Source organism: Simochromis diagramma, unplaced genomic scaffold, assembly GCF_900408965.1.
Source record: "Simochromis diagramma unplaced genomic scaffold, fSimDia1.1 OVJJ01000344.1, whole genome shotgun sequence".
Classification (NCBI taxonomy): Eukaryota; Metazoa; Chordata; class Actinopteri; order Cichliformes; family Cichlidae; genus Simochromis; species Simochromis diagramma.
In genome coordinates this window covers 12,467,225-12,479,426 of record NW_024387375.1, presented here as the reverse complement: position 1 = coordinate 12,479,426, position 12,202 = coordinate 12,467,225, and the positions used below count along the sequence as shown (strand labels likewise).

At 40.0% G+C, this 12,202-nt stretch overlaps 1 protein-coding gene across 11 annotated transcripts in view; it reads right to left on the bottom strand.

The window, feature by feature from the left end:
- gramd1bb (GRAM domain containing 1Bb) overlaps positions 1–12,202 on the bottom strand; it is a 117,061-nt gene that overhangs the window by 85,203 nt on the left and 19,656 nt on the right. Inside the window, exon 1 of one of the 11 annotated variants that reach the window (XM_040009610.1) lies at positions 5,092–5,106. The exons of the other annotated variants lie outside the window; for them this stretch is intronic. The gene's annotated coding sequence lies outside the window, so the exon portion shown is untranslated. Of the gene's footprint in view, positions 1–5,091; positions 5,107–12,202 lie in introns of those variants that run through there. 11 annotated transcript variants of the gene reach the window in all.

Sequence of the window (12,202 nt, the reverse complement as noted above, 5' to 3'; positions counted from 1 at the left end):
ATGAACACAGACTAAAAATGCACAAACTGAGCAAGATTTCAAACTTGTACCAGCAGGAGCGCTATAAGCTGATCACACTGCTGGAAGCAGAAAGGGTTCGGGTATCCACCAAAGGATCAGCTGAAGCAGAGGGGCAGTGAAATTGTAAAGCTCGACGAGGAGAAAGAAAGTCTTTCTGCAAGGCTCAGCAAAATCTTGTGACAGACAAGCCCTGGCTGCCAAAACAGTCCTCTGAGGGAGAGCCAGAGAACAGATGCAGAAGACTGAAATAAATTTTAGAAGAAGGCTGTAGAGGAACAAAACTTTTAAAAAGTGCTGTTGGAAAAAAGAAGATGCCAAAGGAAGTAAAGCAAAAAGGGAAGGAGACATGAAAATGGACGCTCATGCTGAACCACCTCTCTACACCCGTTCTCCATCTCCTTCAAATTACCTCTCCAGCCTCCCTTCCTTATACCTGTGTCTTTCCTCTTTCCTTTATCTTCCCTTTGCTCCAATCACCTCCACTCTGACCCCACTCTCCAAAATCACTTTACCTCTACTTTACTCCCTTGATTCTGCAAACCTCCATACATTTTATATATATACATTACCCTTTTCCTCATATTTCTATATCCAACCTCAGAATGGTGGCTCAGTGATTAGTATGCACCTCTTCCACCTTCCATTGCAACCTATGCAGCCAGGTTCTTCTAAAAATCATTAGAGTTACTATAATCATCAATATAAATTATATATTATAATTATTAAAGCAAACCAATCATACTTCTGCATCTATCTACAAATTTAAGTAAACAGAATAGAGTCCAGCTGCACTAGATTGTGGCTGTTTATTAAGATGATTAAAGGTCTGAACCACATTTGTAAAGGTTTATAAAGAAAAATTAAGTGCTTAACGTCACTGACAGAACTGAAAAGTGCTGTGGAGTTTAATTTACGAACTCTGACAAACCACAGTGAAAAACAAAGTTCATTGCCTCCATCAGGTAGAAATTATTTCTGCAGAAAAATGCTCCCCATCAGTGTTATATGAATTAACATTACTGCTGTGAATGTTTAAGGTGGGGTTCAGTTTAAATGCCTTATATTTTGTTGACCATACAGTAATGCATCATACTCTATAAAATGACATGTTTGTAGTGTGGCTGTTGTGGCTGACCACATCTCTCAAAACAGCTTTTAATGCACTGAGAAAAACAGGCCTACACATTTTTAAAAAAGGTTATTGAAAGTGTCTCCATAGGTGCAGCGGTTTATATGTTTGCCTACCAAACCAAACATGTAGAGATACCTGCAATGGTGACCTCTTGTGAATTAGAGAGCAGCCAAAACTAGCTCATCTACAGGTGGTTCAAAAAATGAAATGATGTGTCTGGTTGAGTTTAGTACATTCAATCAATTGTGCCTGCTTCATTAAACCAGAAATCAACCTTGCCTGTCCATAAGCCAGGCTTTCCTTTCCAATGTGTTAAGGCCCAAAAAGTTGATTATGTTCATCTGGACGTAGCATTTTCAGGCCATGTCCACATTAATACGTTTTCGTTTGAAAACGCATCTTTTTCTCTCCGTTTTGGCCTTCCGTCCACACTGAGACAGCGTTTTTGGGCAAGGAAAACGTAGCGTTTTGAAAACGCTCTCCAAAGTGGTTACATTTGAAGATGCCGTTTTTGCGTCGAAGTGTGGACAGCGAACCTGGAGCCTTTTCGAAAACGATGACACATTTTAGTCATGTGATGCAGTCACGTGCCCTCCGCTATCTTACTGTTAAGATAGTGGAGGGCATTATACAGCAACAGCCCTATTAAAGATTCATATCAGTCTGTACATGCTCCAGATAGCTTTTCTTCAAATTCTTTAACTCACTCGCTTTTGCAACTTTGTGCTTTTGTGTTACTCGCAGCAACAACTCCACCTCATTGTTAATCCCTTTACAAACACTCTGTTTTTCCGCAACATTTTGCCACAATGTTGCAAAGAGCCAGAAAGTAAATAAGCAGCAGACAGAAATGAGGCAGGTCAAATCGTCTTGCGTTACACGCATGCACAGTACTGGAACGTAAGCATTTTCAGACGTTTCAATGTGGGCGCACAACTCTGTGAAAATGACTGTAAACGATAGTGTGGACGCAGAGCGTTTGCAGACGAAAACACCGTTTTCAAATTTATCCGGGCTAGTGTGGACGTAGCCTTAGTGGGAGAAACGTTTCGTCACTCATTCAAGTGACGTCTTCAGTCTCAGTAATGTGTTAAGGGTTCTCAAGATTACACTGTAGTCAGTTGATAACCTCAATCAGCCACCTCAATGCAACCATTGAGCTCACACCTTTACTCATGCAACCTCAATGGTTCACATGCTGGCACAATGGGACGATGTGTCACAAAGGATTCACATCTTCGTTCGGGAATGACCCACATCTTGTTTCACACCTTGGCTCATGGGACAACAGATGCTGAACAGTGGGTTAATGACCCACAGATCACCACCAAGAGGACAACCCCACTAGGGTTAAATACCTCTGACTCTCCATTAGGCAGTTTTGGAATTAAAAAAAAGCCCCTTGGATAAAAAGTACACACACACACACACACACACACACACACACACACACACACACACACACACACACACACACACACACACACACACACGAGGAGCAGTGAAAGCAGAGTCAGTCCCATCAAAGACCTGAGGTTTATCCAGACGATCAAAAACAACAAGATGTTCAAAGAAGGTGAAAACACATTCATCTACGAAAACGAAAGAAACCATAGATTCCAATGGATTCATATCAAGCTAGTTTCCAGCGATAGCCAAGCGAGGCCACAAGATGGAAGTAATATACAAGATGGAACCAAACAATGAATTAGACGAAGGCTGTTTGAGATCTAAGAAGAGAGATCACTTTCACTTTGGTATGTTTTAACTGATGTCTATTTGCTTGACTTGCTTGCCCTTAGAGAACACCAGTGATTCAAGGTAGAGACAGCCACTAAGCATATCACTTGCAGGCATTTAGCAGTATTACAGCAACAATTTACAGCCAAATGATAACTAACTTAGTTCAGTAAGTTCCCTAAAACAAAGTCTGTCATGTCACTCTTCCTGCAGTCTTTATTTCTGCTGCTTCCTTGCCTAAACCACACAGTAGTATCATAAACCCATCTTACGCAGATTATTTCCTGCTGTGCGCTAAACGTAAGAAAGGACAGCTGTGGATAGCAACATGACTCTCCCAAAGCTGACCAAAATTCATGTTTTGAGTGACAAAGGAACAAAATCCATTACAGTCTCTCTGAGGTAATTTTGAGAAAATTGTAACAGTTTCTAAAAAAACTAAATGTTTTAGCGGTTTTACTTCACAAGTGCTATATATGCAGTGTACTACAAATAAGTAGGTTTTTGGAAGGATACCAATTTTTGTGCTACACTTTGATACCTGACTCCCACAGCTAGGAGCTGAAGGTTTAAAGTGACCAGAAACAATCGTTTTTGTTAGAGTTTGTTTAAGAAATCAGTCTGAACTGTTCCTTTGGGAGACTTAGTTTTACAGATTTTATCCAACACACACACACAAACACACACACACACACACACACACACACACACACACACACACACACACACACACACACTCTGAGTGAAAAATATTCTGCTGTGCACACTGAGCTTTAGGCCCCCTGAAGACTTTTTTTAAACACATGCTGTGGTGATGCGCACATGCGGCACAGCAGACATGTCCTCTCAAACAGCTGGACAATCATGGTCACATTATAAAACATACCAAATAAGGATCTATATCCTTTAAGTCACCACCACATGATATTCAATGCTCACACAAGAATTGTTTTCCTCTCCAAGACCTCAGTGTAGCACCAACCACTCACTGTTGTAGTATTAATGTTATATGCAACTTCTACGTGAACACTGGACTTCACACGATCCCTCTTAAAGGGTAGCCGCAGATCACCAAAAGAATGAAGAAACAGTATTAATTACTTCACTCGGACCAACCTACTTTATATAAAATAAATGACTAACACCATAGCACTCCGTGGCAAATGATTGTAACCAAAATAAGCACACAAACTACATTTCCAGCTACTGGCTAAAATGCTTTAGTTTAAAAAAAAAAAAAAAGATCGCAAGGACACAAAAAGGTGAACTAGGAAGACACCCGGTCTTTACTGAACCTTACAAAATCCAACTTTGGACAGCTCTAGAAAAGATTATGTGGTCAGTGGAAAAGGTGAAAGAACAAATAGGGTAGTCTGTCCTTACTGATGAGCAAATCAGTGAGAACTGAAAAATGGAAATGAAGGGAGAGTGTACAAAGCTTCCTTATAGCTTCTTGTTTCCTATACACATATAAATAAGGTCAGTTAAGTGATTTGTGGGTTTAATGCACGCGTAAAGACATTGCTGTAAGTACACAGTAAGACCAAGGTGAGAGTTGAGGTTTATAATTGAAGTGTGAGGCGAACTTAATAACAAGGCAATCTCTTTATGAAACACGATAAAAATGGCTAAAAACGTAAGAATGGTCATATTTTACTTCTATACATCTGGCAACAAAAAGTTTACAATTTGGATGGCAAGATGGAGTCTGAGATGATGCGAGCCGGGGATCGAACCCGCATCCCTGCTCTGTGGCTATAACTAATATTATTACAGTTAAAAAGTACTCGGTGGCCTATTTCTCTTCACTGGATTCGTTGGATGCGACAACATCCAGTTTTATAACTTTCTCACAAACAGCCTCTGTCTCCGAGAGCGAGTGGCAAACTGGACAGGAACAGCAAGTGCATTATTGTGATGATCATGATTAGACTCGTTGTCTTCTCACAGCCATGTGGGAAATATAGTCTGCATTCATTCCGAATTACGGCGCGTCGTCCCTGCGGGGTAATCAGCGATCTGTTTACTCGGTTTATTCAATAAAAACTCGACAGAAGTTGTATATTATTGACGCGCGTTGTTTCTTCTTCCGCTTGTTAGACCTCTCAATGATCCCCGAAGCAGGTAACGATACAGCCAACCTCGACAATCCACCGACAACAGAAAGTGTGACATGTTTCATCAAGGTCTGACTTTACCTTTTGTGATTCTCCGTCGCCGACTTCCACAAACTTATCCGTGCACTCGGCTGTCAGACACACACGCAGCCAGGCTGAGAGGATAACTTCACAGACGATCCTCCATGCTTACAGGTAAAACAAATCCGGTGACGTCTCCTGCTTTGCTGGCACAGCCGAACAACAAACTCAAATCAGTGCATCTCGGAGGCGGAGATCCGTTACTTCACGGATGAGAGCCGCAGAGAGCACACCACTGAGCGGTGACCTATCAGTGTCTGGCCAAACACCATTAATGACCTCCCTCCTTTTAACCTCTTAGTGGCGATCTACGTTTCTCCGTCTACATCTGCATGCTTCTATGTAACGTTATTTTGGGCTGTAACGTTCATGCATATGGAGAATATTCAGGAGATCCTCTAAATAACCGAAGCAGGTTATTATTTCTGTTATTCAGTCAGGACAAATCGTTTCATCTGCAATGTGCACATGTAAAACTGCTGAAAACAGCTGTAGCCCAACAAAGTTTTAGTCTTTTATTAATTTAGAGGTTTTAATTGGCTTATGAGACACAACAATGCTGAAAAAATAATGCAAATGTGGCTCCATCGTCTTTAATATGACACACACAGATCATCACTGGCACAAACGACCAGTTTTTGGTTGTCACATAACTTCAAAACAATTAACATGTTTTATTAAGTAGTATTTATATCCTACCTAAAAGTTCTAACCTTTGTTGTGTCATCACAGGCCATTCATCCTATAAAGTAATCCAACAGGTATCCTGTTGCTCAAAAAGCATTCAGAGGCAGAACATCGAGCAACATCCAAAGTCCATGTTCGCTTTACCTGTTCATTTTCACGCGAAACAGAAGCACAATAGAAGAAGATTACAGTCAACTCGTTATGTCTCGTATCATGAGGTCTGACCTTCTCTGCCTCCTTGGGAACAAAAGATTAAAGGTTACGGACAAACAATGTGGGCAGTCCGTCTGCCGGCGTCTGCTCAAACGGTGTGTGTTTACTGTATGCATTTGTGCGTTTCCACACATTCCACAGAAAGAGTGTGACTTTTTTCTGTGGCTTCGTGCATGCAAAAGACTATTTGTTTCTGTCTGGCAGAAACAATTTGCTTCTTGGATTCTGTGGACAGCCGAAACAATGTTTCTATTGATTAGAGAGTGACAGAGGAAGAAAGAGAGAGAGAAAAAGACAGGCAGTCCAACAGATGAGACAGAGACAAATCTACTGTAACTATCTGATTACAGTCGACACCATTCACTGTCAAAAGGGCAAAAAGCTTCTGGGAAAGCTGACTGGAAACACTCAGATCTGTCAGTTTGCTAAGTGGGCTGCAAATGGCCTTTCTACCACGGTGATACTGTGTACAGATTTATAATATATTTGCACTAATATTTTTGTATTTCCCAAAGACTTATTCGAATTTCTGTAGATTCTACCTTTTTGTTTTTTAATTTTCATTTCTCTGCAATTTCTTTCCATGGAAAAACACAGATCTTTTAATCCCATCTTGCCTAGAAAAATAAGGGGAGTAAAATCAGCCATGTGTGATGTTATGTATGCAACATCTACTTGCATGAAGCTCAGTCTAATGCCTAGAGCCAGAGAAGTATGGTACATATAGGAAATTAGTCTCACAGGTGAAAATCACCTAATGAAATTAAGACAGCAAAGTAAATCAAATACTTGACTTAAGGGTGATTTATTAGGGCAGGGATAGCTCAGTAGGTAGAGTGGTGGCCCCCTGATTGCAAGGGCGGGGGTTCGATTCCCCTGAACAGCCACCCTGAGATACCCCTGAGCAACCCCTGAGCAAGGTACCATCTCTACACACTGCTCCCCGGGCGCCCAATGGCTGCCCTCTGCTTCACTGAGTGAATGGGTTAAATGCAGAGAGGAATTTCCCCACGGGGATCAATAAAGTGCACTTTCTTTCTTAACTGCAGCAAATTTACACTAAACTGGAAAAAGATTGAATGTTTATTGAAGCTTCTGACAATAAAAACAAACAAACTAGATATTAATTTGCATATATGAATTTGAATTTGTATCATATCTGCTACATCTGGCATTTTCACTGGAAAAAAAATCAATCACACTGATGATGTTGAAGTTTAATAAACTCACAAAAACAGTTTGTATCAAATATGATACAATAGGCATTAACGGGTTAAAAGAGGGCATTACATTTAGTCCACACACTGTTTGTGTCTAAGTGACTGAATCCATGATAGAAAGGTGCACTACTGTGTTTGTTAGGTTGAGGCCTAAAATAGCTACAGTTTGATAAGACTCCAATTACACTGTGAAAGTGTGCTGCTACATTCAGGCAGAGCTCGGTAGGAAATCACTGTCGGTGCTGTTGTACTGTGCAATCACTGAGATTAATTCATGTCGCACACTCTGACCGCCATTCATTCATACATAAAATTCTGCCTTAGTTATCCATTAATACACCTGTACTGAGTGGCTGCGGTGCCTTTTGCATACAAATACTGGACAAATAAGTTCATTTTAGTGTAAAAATATTTCCTGAATTAATTTACAAATTTACAATTTTATCTGATTAGCCGTCTGTGTTTTGTAGTAGATGCATTACACGACACTTTCAAAATCTCCCCAAATTATACACATTATCCATAGTATCCATAGTATTATCCATATGATGTAGAGTGCACTACTCCCTTCTCACAATTATGAATTATGAATGCAAAGTGTCACAGACTGTTGCTACATATAGTGATACCGATCATGATTTTATTCCCATTTTAGAGGAAAAGGATGGTCGAGGGAGCTGTAGCACCTGCCTCACTGATGTATCGCAAGGTATGGCTTCAAAACTTGAACACTGTTATTTTGTCCTCTGTCCATGTATGTGCTAATGAGTCTATTCAAGATAACCTGATGACTTTGACATACCCTTTAATGTCACAACTCACTGCTTTGCTGGGTAGAAATTTGTCACTTCCTTTCAACTTTATCTCTTCATCTCTTCTCCTCCTGCTATACCCGCTTATCTGATTAATGTTTTATCATTTTTGTTGCCTTGGATGTCAGCTAGTTTAACTAAATTTCTAGTGTGGTGAGCAGTGTGATTTCATATATACATTAGATGTAGTAAATTAATGTATATAATGATACTGGACCACCATGCGGCACTGGATAATTCTGTTTGTTTATGTGTGAAAAGAAAGAATGCAAAAGAAAAACCCTGAGCAGGAGAAAGTAAGAAAAACTCTGGCACAGTGGTATTAAGTCTGCAGACCTTACAATCATGGTATAGTAAGTACACTGTAAAACAACTAGCAATTGTTGATCTCAGTAAACATTTTCAGATTTATTCAGAAATAAAAACATCATCTTATAGTTGAACTAATAGGTTTTTTCAAAGCTGTATAGCAAAGATTTCTGAGTTACACAGAAGACTACTACAAAAGCAGACTTCCAAAGCCACAGATAACACTTCAATTGTTGGGGCACAGTTCAAACAAAAAAACCAAAAGGTTTTAATGACAGGCCTGATCATTGAAACATGGTTGCATCATGAATTGCATGATACGATGATCGCATCATCTTATGAATAATCTGTAAAGATCATAACATTCATTTTACTCAATAACAGCTCCAGGTATGCATCTAGTTAAGAGAAGATGAACTGTGACGTGATGTTGCAATCATTTCAGCAAGCTAACAGCCGCTGTGAACTGACAAGTTCAATCTTTAAAACTTTAGGCTTTTAAGTGACACTTTAAGTGACAATTACATATATTTTAATCAAATTTCAAAATAGGAAATTTAGTAGGAGTTGAAATATACTCAAAATTTCATTCAACAATATAATATAACACACCTATGTTTAAATAGCATTCCTTAAACGCAACTATAGCAACATGAATAACCTAGTTTTGCCCAGGTAAAGTGATAGAGCTTTCATTATACAGTGGTTAATTATAAATGCTTTTCTACTCTACTTGAGCCCTCAGAGTGCTTTGTACAACTTGCCTCATTCACCTGTCACACACATTGATACAAGCACATTATTTCCATACATGCTCTCCATCAAGCATTCACACACACATTCAAACTCCGATGGATGCACTGGGGAGCAACTTGATGTTCAGTATCTTGCTTGAAGATACTTTGACATGAAGACTGGAACAGCAGCCAGGAACTGAACCATCATCATCAGCTATTTTTGAGTTTTCTGGGCTCCCCTTTGTTCATGCAGTATACAGTATGCTCTAGAATGATATCTTTCACTCACTATTTGGCAGATCCAGAAGAATGTTATTTTTTCCTCCCGTCCCCTCAAAAAAAAGAAAACAAAAAACAGCTGATTCATGAAAAGACTCCCCTGCATTTGTTTGTACAAGATATGAGGTAATGAACATACAAAACAAGTGTGGGGTGGAGACAATTTGGCTTAGTTTCCATGGCAACAATGGGAAGATGAATGACTGATCACTGCTATAATTAATAACGTTAACATCAGATTATTAAAGTTTGCTCACTAATTTGATTTCCTTGACAAATAGTTTTAAATTATCTGTATTTCAATAAATAACTTTAGCAGGATGTTTTTGCTGACGACATCCTTAATGCACTGTTTACTTCTTCATGTCAGAGGAGGTTTTGCTTTCCCTCTTGAGTACAAGTACATACGCACGCAAAACTACAAAACTACACATACGCACAAATGAATGATAATCAAATTCCAGAAAGTAATTATGACTGGTATGATTTTGCAGTCAGGAAATCATATGCTTGCTGCCACTTCAGACTGTGTGTGAATTACACCCAGAGCTTCTAAAGATGAACATGAAAATCTGCCAAACCTTGCATACCTCTTTAATGTCAGTCTGTGGTTTAAGGTTTATCAATAATCCATGTCATTCATATCTATGGACATTCATTTGCAAATAAAGACAGATAACTGAAAATTTTGGCTATTAAAACAAGTGCATCAAATGGATACAGCTCCTCTACAACAACGCCACCAGTTCAGTCCGATGCGTCGCTGGACTATCACCTCCCTTCCCAGTTAGTGCTGGGGTCCACCAAGGGTCAGCTCTGTCACCCCTCCTCTTCATTCTATGTATGGATACCATCACGGCCAACCTCCAGTTACCTCATCCATGGTCTCTCCTCTTTGCCGATGACGTATTCCTTGCCAGCAAAGACAGAGAAGAGACCCAAATGACGACGCAACTCTGGAAGACCCGGCTCGATGAATATGGCATGCGGCTTAATACGAAAAAGACCGAATACCTGGAAGGAGGCCCCCAAACTGATGGCACCATCATAATTGACAACGAAGAGTTGAAGAAGACAGAAGAGTTCCGCTACTTGGGCTCAGTCATCAGCTACGAGGGAAATATAACCTCCGATGTCCGAACACGAATAAATGCAGCCTGGTTAAAATGGCGACAGGTCACTGGTGTCCTTTGCGACAGAAGAATGCCAGATCGACTCAAGGGAAAAATCTACACAGTGGTGGTCCGCCCAGTAGCCCTGTATGGTTCCGCATGTTGGCCCACATTGACCACACATGAACAGGCCCTAAACACCATGGAGATGCGCATGCTCCGATGGAGCCTGGGAATTACAAGACGGGACCGTGTTACGAACAAAGACATACGGAAGCGACTAGGTGTAGCCCCAATTAAGGAAAAGATGCTCGAGTCCTGCCTGAGGTGGTGTGGACACGTGATTCGAAGCGATGAGAACTCTGTAGCAAAAACGGCAATGATGATCGACCCAGAAGGATGCCGGCCTCGAGGCAGACCGAAGAAACGGTGGATGGACAAAATAAAGAAGGACATTAAGACCATCAACGCATCACCTGAGGACGCCTTGGACAGAACCAAATGGAGAAACCTTTGCCGAAGAGCGAACCCTGCACCAGCGGGAACAACGCCAGGATGAAGAAGAAAACAAGTGCAAAAGAATCATCTTTCAATTTTTAGGTTTTACACATCAGGACACACACACACACAAAAACAGTCTGCTCCAACAACACATGATATATTACACCATAATATTTTCATTTAACAACAATTCATCTAAAATGCAACCCAAACAGCTTGCCATGAACTTTCTGACAAAAAGTCTAAATGCAGTGTTTCCATAATTTGCATCTCGTCACTAAGTCTTTATGGAGCACGAGTGAATATGTGAGTTTGTAACGCACACAAATTGCTTCAACTAATCAAACTCATCCGACCGGGCAAACTCTAATTTCAAACATCCTGTTGTGGTGTCACAACATTGCCAAAGAAAAGAGGTAAGTATTGCCTAAAAAAAAAAAACAGATCCTCATCTCTTTCTGTTTTTTCATTTCCTTACACAGCACATTGCAGACCATAAATCCACAAGATTACAGCAAAACGTCATTTGGATGTTATGGCATGCCACGGTTATATATGAACAAGCTGTGACTCTCTGGGTAACAGAATAAATTAGATTACTAAGTTTTTTTTTGGTTTGGTTTTCCTGACAGAGCCAATGTGTCTTCATGCTGGTTTCACTGTGCCTCTATAACAGTAGACTTTAGCATACTGGACTTTAAATCAGTTTAAGTACGACAACACAATGAAGCACCTCAGAGAGCGATGCTGCTTATTGTTCTGTGGTGCTGACACTCGATTGGCTTTTTCAAAATTTCAGCTCTTCAGTCTCCAGTTCTTTTCATCGACTGAATATGCTAAAACCTTTTTGATTTTTTTTTTTTGATTTTTAGTGACAGAATGTTCGGCTGAGCTGTTGCTTCTACAACACTCTAAAAAGATTCATCGATAGGAGCGCAGATCTCACATGTGAATGCTCAATATGTCCCTTTGGCTGTGTAGTTGTGCATTTTGTGGTTTTAGAGCAAAATGCAGAATTTATATGTAGACTCTATTTAAAAATGAGTTGTAAATGTAGCAGTGTTTACCTTTACCTTTAACAATAATGCTGAAGACACTCATTCTGAGAAATCTTTGAACCTAATGCATTTTAGATGGGAAAGAATCAAAGAACAACTCACTGAATAAAACCGTTCAGTGTAAGTTAGGGATGCTATAAAGAGTCTCTGCTTAATTAAAGTCAGCTGGTAGGCAGAAGTTAG